Consider the following 20,562-nt stretch of genomic DNA (forward strand, 5'->3'; position numbering starts at 1 on the left):
AAGGGAACAGGCTATTAACATGACTTTTGACAACACACTATTAGTAAAACTTTTTAAAAATACTCAGAAGTTGTAAAAGAATTCTGACAGAGGAGAGGCATGAGATAAAGAGGGAAGTTGAAAAAGAAGAATGAATATGTGACCAGACATGTGACATTGCCATTATTTTTATTATTTTGCAGAAAACCTCAGACTAACCAGGAGAGAGGAATGAGGAGATGAGCTAAAATTTAGCTTCTAGATGAGATCTTTTGCTCATGTCTTATATTTTTCCTTTAAAAAATGTGTGTGTGTGTGTGTTTGCCTTTTGGGTGCATTTCATGGTAGAAAAATCTATTGACTATTCTATAGCTTACAACAAAAATCGAAAAGCAAATGAAGCATGTGGAACTGTCCTCAGACACAGATAAAGACAGACCAAAATTAAATCGTCACCTTTGCATTTTGAATTTCAACAGAGCTATGGTAGGTTTCTTTAAAGTCTGATGTTTGGCTGCACTCATTTTCATAGTAGTTTTTTGCAGCTATCTTGGCAAATGCTTAAGAAAACTATATTGACAAAACCAGTTCCAAACTAGTAATGATCTGTATTTCTTTCTTCATTGAACCATTTTATTAATCTTCCAGTTTCTCCATTTATCAGAATTGGAAGCTGCTCTTAAATTTGCTGTCTTCCATTTAAGGGTTTGGTGATAAAATCTATTGTGATATATATACATGCTCAGCATTATACTAGATACTGGAGATACAACATTGAAAATTCAGGAAAGTTTCCTGGGCTTGCTGTACACCAAGTTCTTTCCCAAAATAGTTTGTAAAAGTTTTAATGATCTCTATGGCGGTATCAAAAATAATTCCTCCTTTTAATTGGAAAACAAGAACATTAGCCACTATTTGTTTCTTAGTAATTTTCCACATGCCAGTCATCCTATCTTGGAACTCCTCAATCTCAGACCAAACCCTTCTAACTGGCGTATGACTTTTCCCATGTGACCCTTTAAATAAATTCTAAGGTTTTTCCCATAATTAATTAATCTCAGAAATCAAAATGAAACATGTCACCAGGGTCTTATTTAAAGCCAAGAAATTTATTGGCTATTATCCAGCCTTCCTTCTAAATTAAACAACCCCAAACACTCCTCTTACCATCCTTGCTTCTTGATTTTAGGCATTTTCTCTTCAGACAACTGGGGCACATATGAGAGTTTTGACATGTCCATGTTTTAACCAAGATCGCATTTATGTTTTCTTGTGATGATACGTAAGGAAGCTTTTCTCTAAAATATCCATATCCATGTGCTTTTTTTTAAAATTTTTCAATTTTTTTAAAGATTTTATTTATTTGACACAGAGAGAGACAGCGAGAGAGGGAACACAAGCAGGGGGAGTGGGAGAGGGAGAAGCAGGCTTCCCGCTGAGCAAGGAGCCTGATGCAGGACTCCATCACAGGACCCTGGGATCATGACCCGAGCTGAAGGCAGATGCCCAGCAACTGAGCCACCCATGCGCCCATATCCATGTGCTTTTAAAAAGGTACATGTGATAGAAATTAATTTCCCCATCCTCAGTACTAAAATGCTATTATATCCTTTTTCATTTTTTTGAAAGTTCCAAAATTTCGCAGCTCAAAATCTTTTCTCAAAGTCTGACTCTTTAGGCCTGGTAACAATTTAATGTACAACTAAATCTTTATGATTTATAGATGGGTTACTTAAATTATACTTTATCTTTGGTGACTCAGTCCTTCCTCACCTTTGCCACTTGGCCAAGTTCAAGGATGCTGAACATGAAGCTGAACTGAGTCAGGGTCAAACATGTAGAGTGTAATCATGGGGTGTGTGTGCATGTGTGTGCATGTGTGTATGAGAGACAGAAACAGAGACAGAGACAGATTTAATTCCCAAGCCAAACTTGAGATGACCCATTTTTTTAGAAAAAAAACTCTCTCTTGTGCCAAGGTAGATAAAACATTACATATAACTAAAGAGAAAGCTGGGCACCTCTTCTTCCTCCTTTTCTCCTCTTCTCCCTCCTTTCCTCTCCCACTGCTTTCCTTCCTTTCTTCACGGCCAACAGTCTCTGAGTCGAAAGCAGAAAGCAGATTTCTTGGCAGCAGCCTAGGCAGGATCACTTCATGTCCACCCCTCAGTGTGCGCGCATCTGGTCCTCAGGTCGGCGGTCAGGCTGCTGTAACCCCTCCTCCCGGCCCCTCTGCCCTGCTGCCCACTGAAGCCCGCAGGCTCCCTAAGCCCTGAGCCTCCCCTGACCCATCTCTGAGCTATGATGCCTTCTCCCTCCCCTTTTCCCTCCTCTGCCTGTTGCCTTGGTCTTTCTCTTTCTGTGCTGTCTGCACCCTCCCTCTGTCTCTCTGTCTGCTCGTCTCCCTCTTTGTTTCTCTTGTGTGTATTCACATTTTCTCCATTTTTTTTTCTTGACTTTAGATGAGGGAGCTGCGGATTTGATAAATTGCTATTTCTTTAAAGATAGAATTGCTGTAACTTCTAATTCTTTTTTTTTCCTACGAGTCAGTGACCTTTGATAGAAAGAAAGCATTCTTACTACGGCTTACAGAATTGCTGCTTAGAACATGCATGAGGGATGCAAAGGGGCTGCTATTCATCTTCCTAAGTTCCTTAGGATAATTTTAGAAAGAAAATATCATAAACATTGAAAAGCATACTTATCCTTGGGTAGAGTTGCCAGATTTAGCAAATAAAAATACAGGACACCGGTTGAATTTAAATTTCAGATAAACAATGAATACTTGTCTAGTATGAAGTATTCTTATGCAATATTTGAGACATATGTATACTAAAAAAGTATTTTTATTTATCTGTTGTTTATCTGGGCATTCTTATTTGGGATTGACCTTTTATATATATATGTAATATTTGTGGCCAGGTATTTTTTGTTTCAGGACTAGTCATATTTAGAACTTCTTGTGCAGTTTCCCATGGAGATTTTACTGCCGCTGAGGACGACCATCAGATAAAGGTGAGTAACAGTGAAAAAACTGTAATTAAAGTCAATTTTGCTATTTACTTGTTCTGGCATGAGGCTCTACGGGAGGGAATAGTACATTTCTTATTTATTTGTCCCCCACTAATTCTGAGTTCAAAATAATGTATTAACTTCATATTTTCCCCCTTGAGTATATATCTTCTTTCACTTCCTTCCCAGTCCATCTAAAATGTAGATGGTTGAAGGAGAAAAATGTACCTACATATTCAATTCCTTATCACCTGCCTCTGAAACAGGCACTTATTTACTTAATAAACATTGTAAAAAGGGCAACATTTCTGAACCTCTTACAAAATTACATTTGCACTAGGTAGGCTTTTTCCTTAGTCACTGTCTCATTTTAAAATAAAATACCTGAAAAAAAAAATGTGGGTAACTGTAGTAGTAATAATCCCTAGCACTTTTTGAGCACTTAAGCATTTGTGAGGCACTGTTGAAACATTATATATCAAAAGGCTTCAATCGTTTAAATCCCCAAGACCAATGAGGTAGGCAGTATTATTATCCCCACTATAGAGATGAGAAACTGAGGCTCAGGGAAGCTAGGTAACACCCAGTTTCCCCTGTTATTATCATATTACATTAGTATGGTAACTTTGTCACAATTAATGGACCAATATTGATCTATTATTATTAAAGTCTATACTTCATTCACATTTCCTTAGTTTTTACCTAATTTCCCTTTTCTCTTCTAAGAGCCTACTCAGGACACCACATTACATTCAGTCCTCATGTCTCCTTGGTTCTAACAGTTTCTCAGACTTTCTTCGTTTTTGATGACCTTGACAGTTCTGAAGCATACAAGTCAGATATTTTGTAGAATGTGTCTCAGTTGGGATTTGTCTGATGTGTTATTCATGTTTAGACTAGAGTTATGGGTTTTGGGGAGAAAGACCATGGAGGTAAAGTGGCATTCTCAACATATCATGTCAAACGTGATCACCTGGCTGATATGGTGTTTGTCGGCTTTCTCCACCATGAAGTGACTCTTTCTCCCCCTCTTTCTATACTACACTCTTTGGAAGGAAGTCACTATTCCCCACCCACTCTTACTGGGTAGAGAGTTATAATTGAACTATTATTATAATAACAGCTTTATTGAAATATAATCCACATTACAATTAATCTATTTAAAGTGTACAGTTCAGTGATTCTCAATGTATTGGCAGAGTTGTGCAAACATCACCACAACCAACTTTAAAACATTTTTATCTCCCCCAAAAGAAACCCCATACCTATTAATAGTCATTTCCCCTTTTTCCTGACCTCCCCCTCCTCCCAGCTGTGGCAACCTAATCCACTTCTGTCTTTATAGATTTTGCCTATTCTGAACATTTCATATTAATGGAGACATGGTGTTTTGTGACTGGCTTCTTGCACTTAGCAAAATGTTTTTTGAGACACATCCATGTTGTAGTATGTACTTCATTGCTCTTTATTGTGGAGTAATATTCTATTGTATGGATATACCACAATAGAATAATTTTCTATTGTATGGATATACCATCAGCTGATGGACATTTGGATTGCTTTCCTCTTTTGGCTACTATGAATAATGGTATTCACATTTGTGCACAAGCTTTTATGTGGGTATGTGTTTTCATTTTTCTTGGCTAAATAACTAGGAATAAAGTCACTGGGTATACTTTAGCTATTTTTAAAATAAGAAAAACATGGCTGACTAGGCTGTGGGCTGGCCTTGCTTTCAGCTGTCCACACAGGCTAGAAAACCGAGCCGATTGCCCTATAAAGCCATAACACAAGGCCCCACCTCTGATCCGTTGGCAGGTAACCAAACTGTAAGCCTGTTGACTAAGATGAAAGAAAACAGCTTCATAAAAGCCTGCCCACACATCCCCTTCTATAAACCTGTGGCAAATAACACAGTTTATATGCACTGAAAAAAAAAATACAGATCCCATATAATCATTGGTTTCTGTTAAAAAGTTATGATGAGAAAGCTTTGTTTCTCCTAGGTCTAGATGTCCTTCAGGGTGCCTGGAGTAGGTCATTTACCTAAATCCTCTTTTTGAAATTCTTCTATATTGCTGGCACTGTCACTGTTAGGACTAAGTATTATTTATCAAGAAAACAGGTACTAAGCAAGGAACAGTACCACTACTTTCTAGTAGGGACATATGTATAATTTTAAGGAAGTATTTGGCGGCAGGAAAAAAAATACATGATTACACAGCTTTAAGCACAGACACTTCTACACTGGAGAATGGGGGCGGGTGGTGGGTGGAGAGAAGAGGAACAGAAAAAAACAGCAAACCTAGAGTCTAGACTACCACTCCTTCCCATTAACCACTCATGGTAGGAACTAGTTCAGGTAAATGGCAATTTTAAAAAGTCAAAAATACTTGATCATATTCCTATTCTTGGTGGAAAAAAATGAAACCCAAGGGGTTTGTAACATATAGCATTATATTATTCCCCTAAAAATAAGCAGATTATCAGTGCTCCCAGATAAATGCCTTTGACCATATCCATTATTCCTTTGAAATACAATCGCCAAAATTAAGCAGGACACTTAGGGCTAGTCCTTTAGCAGAGGATAAGAAAGGGGGAAACAAGTCTGTTTTTAATGAATAATAAAGCACCAGAGGACAGTGGTCCACACAAACTTGTCATGGCTTTTCTTTCTTTTGTTCCTTATTCCCTTCCCAAGGATCTATGATAGGGTCAAACACAAATGAAGGAAAATAATTGTTGGCTGATTCTAACTGATTTACTTCTGTATCTAGCTCTAGAATTTTGCTGACTCCTTATTGAAAAAATACTTACTTAAGCAATCTGTGAAAATGCAAGTGATAGTCTGGTCCCCATATGTAAGACATACATTACATGAGGGTGTTACACAAAAGAAAGTGACAGGAGATTGCTTTTTAAAGCATGTGATCATGGCCAAACACCTAAAATAAAGTCCTTAAAATGAGCTAGGTTAGCATGTGGCTTAAAATAAGGGATCTCTGGCTGGTATTCACATGGCGAAATCTGAGGGAAAAGTTTACTTGGGGAAGAGGGGTAAAAACTCTTTTCCTGGGGACATTTCCAAACAGACTAGATGTGCCTCTGCTTGGAATGATGTAGATCAGAGCTGGTGTGCAGGGAATGTGTCTTAGGTGTGTAGAGATAGTGATCATTTCAGCCGTAAGGGGAGCTGGGCAGGGCCTGGGGCCCACAGAGACCCAAGACAGATCAGCTTTGTCCACAAGCGTCCTCACAGATATACCCCTGAGTGTCATATAAGTGCCATTTTATATGTGCTCCACAATGTGAAAAAGGTTGAGCAGCTCATATTTAGGTGAAACTTGCCAGAGGTTGACCTACATGATTATTCATTAAGGATTAAGCATATAATTCCTCATCATTCCTTCTCATGAAGATAAACAATAATGTGATAATTGTCAGTTTTTTAATGTACCTTTAGAATTTGATTGTGTATTTATTCATTTATTTGATTGTTTGTTTGCTTGTTTATTTAGATGTTGTTTTTAAATGAAAATATTGCTACTTCTTAGGCAGCAGGACCAAAGTGTTTTAACAGGTGTTACGGACTCCGCATGAAGTAGCTCTAGCCAGGATTCACAGAAATCTTCAGTGCATCTATGGTTTACTAGGTTAGTGTGATTCTTGGTGTCTTGATTCTGTTGATTGGGGTTCCACCTTGTTTCTCTGCCTGAGTTTCTGTCTTGGTGTTTTGCCTGATACCCCAGAATCTCCCAGACCTTAGGCCCTGTCTTGTTCTTACAAGTCTCTCCTCCAAAAGAATGAATGTCTCTGCTCCTGAAATCAAGCCCACAGCATTCCAGGAAAAAAAAACAACAAAAAAACAAAAAACCCAGCATCTGTAGATAAACACATTCAGAGAAATTGTGAGTAGTTCAGCATGACTAAAATGAAGTGGAAAGATCTGAGAAGAGTAAAAAATAAAATGAGGTAAGTAGGGAACATATCATGAAAGACCTTCTATGTCATTGTAAGGGTATATATAATATGATCCTGTCCTGCTGAGGACATAATGTGGTTATAGAGATATCATGTATGGCATATATAAATATAATATATTTTTAAAATCTACTTGATTATAAAATAATACATGCTCATTAAAGAACATTTGGAAAGTATAATGAAATTTAAAGAATAAGATAAAGATTACCTATTATCTCATTACCCAGATAGAATTGCTGATGATATTTTGGTGTATTTCTTTCCAGATTTATTTTATGTGTATAATATATTGCTATTTAGCATAAGAAGAATAGTCTGCTTCTTTCACTTAATGTTACATTTTGTACTTTTCCCATGCTGCTAAAATTCTTCCAAAACACAGTTTTAATGATTGCGGAAATATTTCATCTTAAGTCATACAATTTATTTAGATATTCCCTTAGTACTTGACATTAAGTTGCTTTCAATTTTTTTTCTTCTTATAAGTAATAGTGTAATGAATATTCTTGTACATAAATACTTATATTCTTCTCTGATCATTTCCTTGGGATAGTTTCTTGGCAGTAGAATGTCTAGGTCAGGGCTAAAACTTCAAATTTTCTGCCTAAGAATTTTCAAATTACATTCCGCCAAGGTTGTATTCATTTTTATTTATATCAGTGTATCTCATTATACTCTTCTCAACACTTAGAATAAAATTATTTTTTATCTTTGTGAATTTGATAAGAAATAATGGTTTTTTTTTCATTTAAATGCATTTGGTAACTAATGAGGTGAATGTTATTTTTTTTTTAAGATTTTATTTATTTATTTGACAGAGAGAGACACAGCGAGAGAGGGAACACAAGCAGGGGGAGTGGGAGAGGGAGAAGCAGGCATCCCGCTGAGCAGGGAGCCTGACGCGGGACTAGATCCCAGGACCCTGAGATCATGACCTGAGCTGAAGGCAGACGCTTAACGACTGAGCCACTCAGGCGCCCCAAGGTGAATGTTATTTTTAATGGTCATTTGTATTTTTTCCATTAAGTGGCTTGTCAGTGCCATTTTCTGATTTTCCTATTGAAATGTTAGTGTAAGACTATTAATATAAATCCCCAAGTGACCTTTTTGTGTAAGGACATAAGTTGGGTATATTTAAGTAGAAGATATTGTAAAACAACAACAACAACAAAAGTCACTCTCTGGAAACCTAATTTAAGGATAACTTAGGGGTGTCTCAGTGGCTCAGTTGGTTGAGTGTCTGACTCTTGATCTCAGCTCGGGTCTTGATCTCAAGGTCATGAGTTCAAGCCCCATGTTGGGCTCCATGCTGGGTGTGGAGCCTAGTTAAAAAAATAAAATAAAATAAAAAGAATATCTTGGAAGTAATTACATTTCTTCACACTCTTCTTATTGATATTAAAGGTAAGCTAAAAATGGACAGATAACCTTTAGGAAAATGCGACTCACTAACCTAAATAGAATTGTCTGCTCTAATTATGTTGTTGTTGTAGTTACTCCTTCCCTCAAGGGTTGAAAATAATCAAATGTATTTTGTTTACAAAATCCTATCCTCCATCTTCTTCTGGGCTGTGGGCTGCTTATAAGAATAAGTATATAGAAATAGCAATGATGGCCACAAAAGATTTTTTGAAGAAGACCAGGTGAAAACATTCAAATAAGAATTTGAGGGCACAATTTACCATTAGAAAACTTCAATGCAAATAATCTTCTGTACTTAAACCAATGCATTCGAAACCGAGAAGATATATACAATATGAATTTGGAAAGATCTTTAAATGATAGTCCAAATGCAGGACCACCACAGAACTTTCCTCCCCTAAATTAAGCCAAATACAAAAAATGAAGTGAAAAGAGCAAAGGTTATATGATTGATGCTACAACCATACAAGGGTGTCTATCTTATTCTACAAACTTCAAGAATATCATCCAATATAACACAAATTTTATCAAATTAAAAGGCGATGCAGGAAACAGACTCCTGACTTTCTCTCTCAAGAGAGAAACACAGTGAGGCAATCAGTAGGCAGATAAAATTCTGGAAAACCTCACTGAGGTTTGGTGGTATGAAGAGTGGGGATGTAAATAAAACGTAGAGAACTTCTAACTTGAAACCCCACCTTCTAACCTCAGATAAATAGTATGAACCTAATTCAGAAAAGTGCATAGAATTTGCCTCTTTTCCCTTGGGTGTAAAGTGAAAGAGGATTTTATTTGTTTGTTTTTGTTTTTGTTTAAGTAGCAAATAAAGTCCCTGGATGACAGGTGGGAGGGAGAACGTGTCACACAAAACTAAAAATCAGAACACCCAATGCTTGCACACTCAGTGCACCAGCTCGATGACCCTGGAACAGGGTAACATAGTGAAACTCAAGAGAACCTCAGTGCCCCAACTATTTGTCTGCAAGGACAGACCCTCATCCCCCAACTTAATGGAATGGACTTGTTATGTAGGGTTCATTAAAGAGAGGTGATAAAGTTCCATGATCTCATCTCCCCAAGTCCCAAATTCTCCAGCCCCTTCCTGCTCCCACAAGCAAGTATAGAACAAAACCACAGCCCATTAACATGAGGTCTTAAAATCCTGTTCGAGGGGAAGACTCAAATATTACCCAGATGAACAAGATCTGGAGTCAAGGAGAATTTGCTACATGACTTGGAAGCTAAAAGGTAGGATAGGATTGCAAAGCCAAAGGTGAGTAGGCAAAACAAGCTGAAATGGGACCTATGCAAAAATTTGTTAGTCTAGTCTCCCCTCCGTAGGTCCCCCCAAAGGGAAGAAATGCGATGAAGAATCCAAATTGGAAGACGTGTTACTGTGGAAGGAGAAGAAGTGTTTAGATACTATATTCTTCACACTCTTGAGGAAATTAAGGAGAATGTGAAATAATGTCAGGGCACCTGGGTGGCTCAGTCAGTTGGGCGTCTGACTCTTGATGTCCGCTCAGGTCATGATCTCAGGGTTGTGAGATCGAGCCCTGTGTTGGGCTCTGTGCTGGGCATGAAGCTTGCTTAAGATTCTCTCTCCCCCTCTCAAGGAAAAAAAAAATAAACATAAATAAATAAATAAAATAAAAGGAGCTGGAAATGTTAACGAAAGGAACTGAGAAGAAAACAATCCAGTCCCAGAACAAAGAAATATGTTAGAAATAAAAAGGCACAGAATGAACATGTGGAAAACTAAGTCAAAGATATATTCAGGGGCAGAAATATTTCTGAAATGATTAGTTCAATTTACATATTAAAGGGTTTCAGGGGAAAAAATAACAGAAAATAATTAAAACCAATGTTGCTGGTGAAGCAGCTGAAGATAAATATTCCTATAGGCTTCCTGGAAAAGGGATCAAATTGCCTACACAGGGAAAAAGAATTAAACTGACTTGAGACTTCTTCTCTGGAACATTCATCTGAAAACTGAAGCAACATCTAAATGTTTTAAGAGATAAGGGACTTGACTGAAAAATTCCATACCCAGTGTCATTTAGGCAACAGATACATACAGGCAACATACAAACAACAGATAGCATCAGATAAGCAAGGATTCTGGAGATAGACCATTTCTTGAAGTCTACTTGAAGATATAATTCAATCAACAAAGAACTGAAATAAAATGAAAACCTGCAATGTCTGAGTCAGAGAGTATGCTTATTTTCAACTTTACTGGTGATTACAAAAATGCTCTTTGAAGTGGTCCTTTGGATTTACAATGTAGCAAGCATGAACTTCCCCACCTGCTTGCCAACACTTAGTATTGTTAAGATTTTAAAATTGTTGAGGTGCCTGGGTGGCTCAGTCGTTAAGCGTCTGCCTTCGGCTCAGGTCTTGGTCCCAGGGGCCTGGGATCGAGCCCCGCATCGGGCTCCCCGCTCAGCGGGAAGCCTGCCTCTCCCCCCTCCACTCCCCCTGCCTGTGCTCCTCTCTCAATGTGTCTCTCTCTGTCAAATAAATAAATAAAATCTTAAAAAAAAAAAGATTTTAAAATTGTTTCCAATCTGATGTGCACCAAATGGTATCTCGTTACTGTTTTATTTTGCATTTTTCTGATGTGAAGCTTGATTGCTCTCCGAAATAGCTATAGCAACTTTCATTCCCATTAACAATATATTAGCCTTTATTTTGCCCCACATCCTTGCCCACACTTGACATGTGGGGAACAAGGATATCATCAGTTGGCCTAATGTAGCCTGCAAATTTGATATTACCTCTTTTAAACATTTGTGTAAATACTGCTAGACCCTCTCATACAGACTGCATATTATAATACATATCGTGACCTCCTGTGTTCATTCAACAATGTATTGTAGAGGATTCCACAATCCTTCTTGCATCTACCCCTTACCAGTGACAAAGTCTGTGAAGGAATTGTATAGGAAAACTATTCCTTCCTTCCTTTGTCACATAATTTAACTAAAACTCAGTGAAGTTTTAATGGAGTATCAAGCTGAAAATCCTGAATGATATATGGAATTTTCTTCCCCTTGATATAGTGGACCATCCAATGGATCTTCCTTTTCCTACATTATGTCACTGTTTGATAAGATAAACTACCCAGAAACTGGCTGTGGTTTCACAAAAATATGAATATTTATAAATAAACTATTGATTCAGCCAAATTGCTTAATTTCCAGTTAGTTATGGAATCATAAAATACAGTTTCCTTAGATACCTAAGTAATGTTTTATTGGGCAAATCCCTTTGAGATAAGTCAAACTGCACCATAGGCAGATTATATTTTACAGTCACTCTCCAGTTTTATTACCGTATAGAGTCAACCAGTTTCCTTATTTCATCATTGTAACTTGAGTTTGTCTGCATTTCTGTCAAAAACACATTTTCTCCTGCTAAGGGTATTAATGATAACCTAGCACAAAAATCTAGAAATAAGCACCTAGTAAGGTGCCTGGCACACACGGGGTTTCTAACGTTAGTTGTTGACCACATGAAAATTAAGTTCTGTTCTCTCTCTCTCTCTTTTTTTTAGAGAGGGAGAGTGTGGGGAGAGCAGAGGAAGCAAGAGAGAGAATCCCAAGCAGGTTCCATGCCCAGTGCAGAGCCCGAAGCAGGGCTCGAACTCACAGCCCTGAGATCATGACCTTAGCTGAATCAAGAGTAGGACGCTTAACTGACTGAACCACTCAGGTCCTCCCACCTCTTTTTTTTTTAATTGAAGTATAATTAAAATATAATGTTATATTAGTTTTCAAGTGTACAACATATTGATTCGACAATTCTATACATTACTCAATGCTCACTATGATAAGTGTAGTTTATTCACCAGTCAATGTTAATACAATATTATTGACTATATTCCCTTTTTGTACCTTTTATCTCTGGGATTTATTTTTTTTATAACTGGAAGTTTGCACCTCTTTAGGTTCTGTTTTATGATTGAATTTCCTATTAAATCCATCCCTGCATCCCATGTTATATTTGAATTGTCATTTTAAGTGGTGAAATATAGATCATTTGTATCATATCTATATTATGATCTCCAGTACTGGATCGTCTTAAAGTTGTTCCATTTTTCTAGATCAATCTTGCAAAGGTATGTGGGTCACTGCAGATGAGATATAATTTTACATATTATATAAAGAAATATGATGTAAATAACTTCTTTTGGTACCCTTCCCTGAGCAGCTACATCACATCCTCCCCCACACTAATCCTTTAGGATCCTGTCTTTCCCCTTGATCAGAAAACAAACTTATGTGTGCAGAAATCACACCCAGCAGCCATTTCCACTTAAATTGGAAAAGATTAAGTGCAGGTGGCCAGAATGCTAATTCTAATCTTGGACTTTGCTTCTCTCATCCTATTTCAAATTTTTGTTTATATTCTAGTTAACAAGGTGGATCAAATCCATATCTTTACCTCTGTCACTCTATGAAGCATCATCAAAATGACAGAATAAGAATTTTAAATGGCATAAACTCACTAGTACAGACAGAGTGAGAGAGGAGATGACAACAGATGGAAGATTCCACAAATTTCTAAGAGAAAGTAGAAGGGCCCATCATAACTGACTTAATGGAGTGGAGAAAGCTAAAACCTAAGTCTACAGAAGGCAAAGATAGAGAGCTAATTCATCCTACAGAACACTAAAAATTTCAGGAATTGGAGACATCAGGTACACCTTGGTTGGAGAAGATTGAGCACTGGTTGAGAGTCTGTACTAAGAGCATTTAGCTCCCCGCCATCTACTCCATTACTCCACCCATTTATGCAATTACTCCTCTCTTACCCTGAACAAGAATTGAGATTTATTCCTTGAAGAAATTGAAAGAGAGAGAGGCTCTGAGCACAGGGACTGTAGGCATAATGGAAGGTGTGGGTGAACACCGTGCAAAAGTTCCTCCTTGTGCTCCAGCATCCAAGCTTATATCTTCCTCTTGCCTCCAACCAGTCCTCCAACTCCCTACCCTCCCCCACAACCACCACAGTTTTCCCCAACCAGAAGATTGGATGATTCGCCCCTGGAGAAACTGCTGCAAGAGAAAACAAATCTAGACACTGACATTTGGAGACATCTCAGTGAAAACAAATGGGCTCTACTGAATCACATCACAGTGAAGCCCACCAGTCAACAAACCCTACCCATGCCTCACTCTTAAGTAGAATCTGTCAAAGATCACTAAACATTTGAGGAACACCTCCACCATGACAGGCACACAAATAAAAATTTAAAAAAAAAAAAAATTTGCTTTCAATAATCCGAAAAAAAAAAAAAACTCAGAGAAAAGAAATAGAAACAATGCAGGGAGCAGAAAAGAGTTTCAATAATGTTCTGGAAGGCAGAAGAGTGTATACTGCATCCAAGAAAAAAAAACCAATCAGAAACAAGAAAGATCTCTCAAAAATTAAAAATGTGATAGTTAAAATTAAAAACAGTCAATATAAGGATTAAGAGATAAAGTTGAAAAACTGCCCCAGAAAGTAGAATTAAAAGACCAGAAGGTGAAAAACAGAAGAGAAACGATAAGAAAGTTAGAGGATCATGCCAGAATTTGAAGAATAGGAATTCTAGAAAGAGAGAGTAGGGACAGTAATGAATTATAAACTATTGGGGAAAAAAAGAAATCCATGACGAGTCCATACCAAAAATAGAGAGATGATAGATAGATAGGTAGGTAGATAGATAGATAGTTAGGAGACAGAAGGATGGATGGATGGATAGATATATGGGAAGGGAAGGGAAGGTTCTTTTAGTAAAATGCTGAGTGCTTACTTATAAATGTGAAGGCAGTGCAGGAGTTAAATCATCATTTGCAACCATCAAAGTAAAGATTGGTTTAGGCAAGAATCATCAGTAGTTGCAAAATCTAGGGGGAGATTTCAATGAAGAGAACATTAGCATTTACAATGTCTTCCCACAGATTGCTTATTGGAAGGAGGAAAAACAAACTAATGGGGAAAAAATTAACTAGCACCTTGACTGGATGACCAAAATTAACATCATCAATAAGGGGGCGGGGGAAGGACACTGCATCCAGTGTCCAAATGTGATGCCCTAAAAAGGACACAGGACCAGGAATTCTGACCAGGAATGCATAGTTTGAATCTAAACAGGAAGAAACAACAGGAAACCAAAATGAGGAACATTCTAATTAAATAGAAGGGAGGGGGGCTTTATTTATTTTATTTTATTCTTTTTTTTTTTTTTTTTTTTGTAGAGGCGGGGAGACTAAAGGGAGGAAGATAGAATCTTAACAGGCTCCATGCCCAGCCCAGCTTGGAGCCTGACATGGGGCTCCATCTCATGACCCTGCAATCATGACCTGACCTGAAACCAAAAGTAGGACTCTTCACCCACTTGAGTCACTCAAGCACCCTGGAGTTTTATTTATTTTAGCAAAAGCATCATAAAAGACAAAGATAGGCTGTGGAAGTAGTCCAGATTGAAGAAGACCAATGACATCTAAATGCAATACCTGATCTTAGACTGGATCCTGAAACAGAGGGGAAAAATAATGTAAGAAACACTTCTGGATCAACTGACAAAATTGATCTATTGGAATATGGATGGTAGATTATTGTGTCAATGTTAAATTTATCAAAGTTGATGATGAACTATAAGGTGTATACACACACACACACAGCTTGTGTGTGTGTGTGCACAAATGGGGCAAAATGTTAAGAATAGGAGAATCTGGGGGAAACTATAATATATGATTAAACCCATGTAATCTTGAAGCTATTTACAAATAAAGAGTTGTTAAAAATTTCTTCCCTCTCCCTTTTCCTTAGGAAGCTACTAGAAGACGTACTCTAACAAAGATGCAGAGGAAACCAATTACAAAGACAAAAATCCAGGAGACTGGGGAACCAACACTGGAGAAAGGGAGAACAATTCTCAGGATGGTGGTAAAGGCAAGATTGGCAGCTTTGCAGGAGGCAGAAAAGAACAATTAATCCCACCTGGAGTGGGAGGATGGAGAAATTCCAGAAAGATGTCTCCTCGATTTCCCCAAAATGAAACCAATAGATCATCTGATGTGGCTGTGTTAAAAAGAGTTTTATATATGTTAAGGAAAAAAAAAAAGAAGAAGAAGAAGATAGCAGGAGGGGAAGAATGAAGGGGGGGAAATCGGAGGGGGAGAGGAACCATGAGAGACAATGGACTCTGAAAAACAAACTGAGGGTTCTAGAGGGGAGGGGGTAGGAGGATGGGTTAGCCTGGTGGTGGGTATTAAAGAGGGCACGTTCTGCATGGAGCACTGGGTGTTATACACAAACAATGAATCATGGAACACTACATCAAAAACTAATGATGTAATGTATGGTGATTAACATAACAATAAAAATTTTAAAAAAAAGTTTTATAATTCTTTCGAAGAGTTTGGTAAAAATTGGCAGTAGTCAAAAAAAAAAGGGTTGAGGGGCAATTATTAACTCTAGGGGAAAAATAAGCATACAGAAAAAGAAATGTAACACAATATGCTATTGGATCACTCATGGATAATATGTACATGGTAATAATAATGTAAACACAGAATGTTCATTTGTCAATTTGTGATAGAACTACCTTGAGAAAGGAAAGAAGGAAAGAAAGGACAAGGGGTGGGTGGGCGGGGTGGGGGGTAGGGAAGAATGATAAATTCACAGCTTCCATAGGTGCAAGTTAGATAATACCCAAGGTGCTTAATAAAGAAAAAACAACATAAGCAAATCATTTAGAAATATGGAGGGAACTCTCAGAAGAAACAGAAAGAGCAGAAGAAATTGGTAGAAGACTATTGGTAGAAGACTTTGTATCTGAGAAGCAGAACTCAGGAATGGTGGTGTGAGGAAGTGGATTATAGTTTTTTGGGGGGAGGGGCATTCTTTTTTTGGTTTGTAATAAGCCGTGTAATACTATTAGTTCACCTATTGCATGTACTGTTTGAATAAAGGAGAACATTTTAAAATTCCAAACATCTGTTTATTATGATGATTAATAATGTATTTATTTTACATTTCCTTTTTCCATAGTACTAGGATATAAGTAAAGCAAAAGGGAGCTGCCCATTAGAAAGGTTTGATTGTTATAGTCATGATAAAATTTAGTTTACATTAATTTTTTAAAGCTCTGTGTGTGTGTGTGTGTGTGTGTTGGTTTGGAAGGGGAGAGGAAAAGGAAGAGTGGGTTTTGAACAACTCAGGTATTCATGGAAGGAAAGAAGGAACCTGTATTCATTACATGTGCTATAATATGCTCATGCTCAAGAAATAATTATGATCCAAGGGGAGTTTAATGCTTAAAAATAAGAAAAGGAAGGGGCGCCTGGGTGGCTCAGTCGTTAAGCATCTGCCTTTGGCTCAGGTCATGATCCCAGGGTCCTGGGATAGAGTCCCACATCGGGCTTCCTGCTCAGGGGGGGTCTGCTTCTCCCTCTGCCCCCCTGCCTGCTTGTGTGTGCTCTCTCTCAAAGAAATAAATAAAATCTTTAAAAAAAAAAATAAGAAAAGGAAGCACAAAGAGAGGTGCTCCTGTCAAACAGAAGGGTGTAGTCTATAATTTTAGATACAGAACAGGATGGAAAGGGGGAAACATAAAAGGTGTTTATTTGATGTCTGTAAGCTAAGTGCTCGATCGCATGATGTGGTGCAGTTGGGGAGTCATTCCACCCGCAGGACAGGTGTAACAGAACAAGGCACAAGAAGAGTTTATACATGTCATATGGGTTTCAAGCTGAGATTTCCCTGGGGAAGTAGGGACGCCAAGGAGAAGAGTGTGGGTGGTACCCAATCACTCAGTCCGGTTGGTGGAAATTTCAAGGCTAAGCAGAAATATGCTGAATTTTCTTTGGCAAAAAAAAACGTGTTAAGAATACCAGTGATTTCTTAATCCAATTTTGCAAGTACAAACAATGACTGTCTATTATAAAAAAGGCTATTCAGATTTAGATTTCTTCATAGTTCCAATAAGGCAAAGATCAAATTTTTAATGTAAAAAAAGGAAAAACAGAGAAGTAGACCGTGAGTGAGAAGCTTCTAAAACTTTAGAAGCATTGTCATTGCTTTATAACTTATGGCATTTCATACTATAATTTTTCCAAATGGAAGTCAATATGCAAAACTGAGTTAAAATGTTATGGTTATGGAGTTTTTCTACTCTCATGTCAATCTAAAATAAAATGAAGCATATCCTTTTTCAAAGGCTGGTGATGTCTATATTATTAATTGGGAATGCTTCTTGGTTATAATGCCAAAATCTCATAAAAAAAAGAATTTTTAAGGGGCGCCTGGGTGGTTCAGTCAGTTAAGTGTCTGCCTTTGGCTCAGGTCATGATCCCAGGGTCCTGGGATGGAACCCAGTGTCGGGCTCCCTGCTCAGCAGGGAGTCTGCCTCTCTCTCTCCCTCTGCCTCTCCCTCTGCCCCTGCCCCTGCTCATGCTCTCTCTCTTGCTCACTCTCTCTCCCAAATAAATAAATAAATAATTTTTAAAAAACCACACGCACAAGAATTTTTAAGCCCATCATCTGGATGTTCCCAAACATCTAGCTATTCAGTGCCATGTAGACAAAACATACAAATAGCCTAACCCAAAACACAAAGACATTTCACAGAACCTTGCAGGTTGTGTCCAGATATTTGGGATGGTATAGTTAGATGTTCATTGCTCTTATCTCAGGCCTCAGAAATGGGCTGTGCAAAGTACATGGCTTTGTTTAAATCTGCTTTAAGCTAGCTGGACTTTTTGTGAAATGAGTTATGATTACAACTCTTTGCTTTCATAATCACACACGCAAGTTTGACCATTTTATTTAGCACATCAAGCAAAAATTAAAAAAAAAAAAAAGAATTCATACCTTGGTATACAACCCGGGATCAGGAGTTTGTTAAATTTATCTTAGTGTTCTGCTTGGTCTCAAGTGGACAAACTGGTAGCTTCATTTTTAAACATAACAGAAAGCACAACCACGTACGACTCAGTTGTCTTTTTTCTTGAACTAAGGACAGCACAAGCATGAGTATCCTCTCTAAACACAGCATCCCCCTGGAGAGAGTCAAGAGTGAGGAGCACTCACTCTACCAGAGGAACATTACCCTAAACCCACTACCCCAAATTTGGAACTTGAGAGAGGGGGGGAGACTTTAACCAAATAAGAAAAAAAGGAAGGAAGGAAGGAAGGAAGGAAGGAAGGAAGGAAGGAAGGAAGGAAGGAAGGAAGGAAGGAAGGAAGGAAAGAAGAAATGCTTCCCTTACCAATAACTTCTAAAGTTATTGATATATATGTTTACATGCATAGATATGGACCTAGAGCCAACAACAATCAGGCTCCCATAGCTCTAATATAGAAGAAAATCCTCCTGTGTGGTAAAGAAGTAACTGAGACAGGGAAAAAAGAAAATACTTCCTGATTTTCTGAGTTTCTGAGGTTTTTAGTGAAAGAGATCATTCTTCTTGGCTCAGGACTACTACCTTTTCACTGGTGGCCCCTCGGGAAGTTTATACATTCTTCCATAACAATATGGAACATAACAAAGAGAATAGGATTCTCTTTCCAGAACCACCTATGTTTGGGTGTCCATTGAATAACAGAATTGTAGCATGTGAGACCAGGAAAGGCCACCTACGAGGGAATTCAGTCCAAGCATTTTGTTTTATCCATGAAAGAATGAAAATGCAGGGATATGAAGGAACTGATCCACAGTTCTGGAGCTAATGAGAAGCAGAGCCCAGGGATCCTGTCACTGGGTCTAACCTTCAAATTCTTGAATCTTTGCTGAGATCGCATCTATAATAACTTATTGATGTGTTTTTGAAAATGTTGTGGCTAAATAGTGCCAAGAAAAGAATATTAAATTTGGATTTAGGATTCTTAGGTTGTAATCCCGAGGATGTTTTTCATTTTCTGTAACTTTGGGCAAATCATTTTGCATCTCTCGTGCGCACTTTTCTAATCTATAAAATAAAAGTGTCGGTCCGGATGATCCTTAAGATTGCTTCTACTTCTACAGTTGTATGATTATTTTGCTTTTGAACAATTTTAACTGTAAAAACAAAACAAGAGGGGCACCCGGGTGGCTCAGTCATTAAGCATCTGTCTTCGGCTCAGGTCGTGGTCCTTGGGATCAGGGATCGAGCCCCGCATCAGGCTCCCTGCTGGCGGGAAGCCTGCTTCTCCCTCTCCCACTCCCCCTGCTTGTGTTCCCTCTCTCGCCGTGTCTCTCTCTGTCAAATAAATAAATAAAATCTTAAAAAAAAAAGAAAAGAAAAGAAAACAAGAAAAACCCACCGATTTTTTTTAATCTTCATAATTCATCACCCACTGGAGCAAATCTCTATCCTTCATGCTGTGCCTCAGCCTTAGCTTCCCCTTTCCACCCCGCAAAATGGGAATTGTTTCTGTGTGGTTAGTTCTCCTTATACATTGCTTACCACAGCACCATGCAGGCTCAACGGCTTAATAAGTAGTTTTCAATGTGATGATGACAACAATTATAAAATGTGGTGCAAATGTAGACATTCCAATCCTGGATGTTTTAAAAATCTTTATAGAACCCTCTTTGCTATTTCTGTTTTACTCTTCCTGTCAAAGACCAAGAATAAAATACTGGTTTGGGCAGAAATAAATTGATTAAATTCCTTTACTGTCTACCCCCAGCCAAAGTGTTAGCTAATTAAGTTTGAGGGGATCTCAGAAGAAGCATCTTTCTTTCCTGGCCCCTGGTCGCCAGGCTTTATCTAATCCATTCAAAAAATATTGGAATTCAAGTAGATAAAAAAAAAGTTGAAATACAGGCTCAATAAGATTTTAGCTCTTGGGAAGACTGGTATTTCTTTCTTGTTAATGTGTATTTAAAAGGAAAAAAAAACTTTTTAGGAGATTAAAGGAGGTAACCTGTTTATAAATAAGACATATGGAGGTTTATGGTCTCTAGGATTTGCCATAACATGTTCCCTAGAAAAGGAATTCCACACTATTGAAAAGGGTGCAGGCCTGCCTTTAGTCTAAAATGAAAGTTGAGTAGCCAAAGGTAACTGCCCAGTAGCAAATATGAGTCACCATTCCAAACGATAAGCAAAAGACAAAAATAAAATAACCAAGAGTAGGGAAAAAAAAAAAAGCAGAATTACTGGAAGCTTTATGGGATTACCCAGG

General features: G+C 37.9%; 1 long non-coding RNA gene across 7 annotated transcripts in view; it reads left to right on the forward strand.

Annotated features, from left to right (window-relative positions):
- LOC118005679 overlaps positions 1–15,498 on the forward strand; it is a 37,541-nt gene extending 22,043 nt beyond the window's left edge. For 2 of the 7 annotated variants that reach the window (XR_004677846.1, XR_004677845.1), the window contains 4 exons: positions 2,902–2,994; positions 6,546–6,644; positions 6,741–6,963; positions 15,220–15,498. This is a non-coding gene — a long non-coding RNA (uncharacterized LOC118005679). Of the gene's footprint in view, positions 1–2,180; positions 2,995–6,509; positions 6,645–6,740; positions 6,964–7,793; positions 7,831–14,645; positions 14,664–15,219 lie in introns of those variants that run through there. The other 5 variants (XR_004677850.1, XR_004677849.1, XR_004677844.1 and 2 more) reach the window with 5 other exon arrangements.
- The last annotated feature ends 5,064 nt before the right edge of the window (positions 15,499–20,562 follow it).

Source organism: Mirounga leonina, unplaced genomic scaffold, assembly GCF_011800145.1.
Source record: "Mirounga leonina isolate KUSES-001 unplaced genomic scaffold, KU_Mleo_1.0 Mir_94, whole genome shotgun sequence".
Lineage (NCBI taxonomy): Eukaryota > Metazoa > Chordata > Mammalia > Carnivora > Phocidae > Mirounga > Mirounga leonina.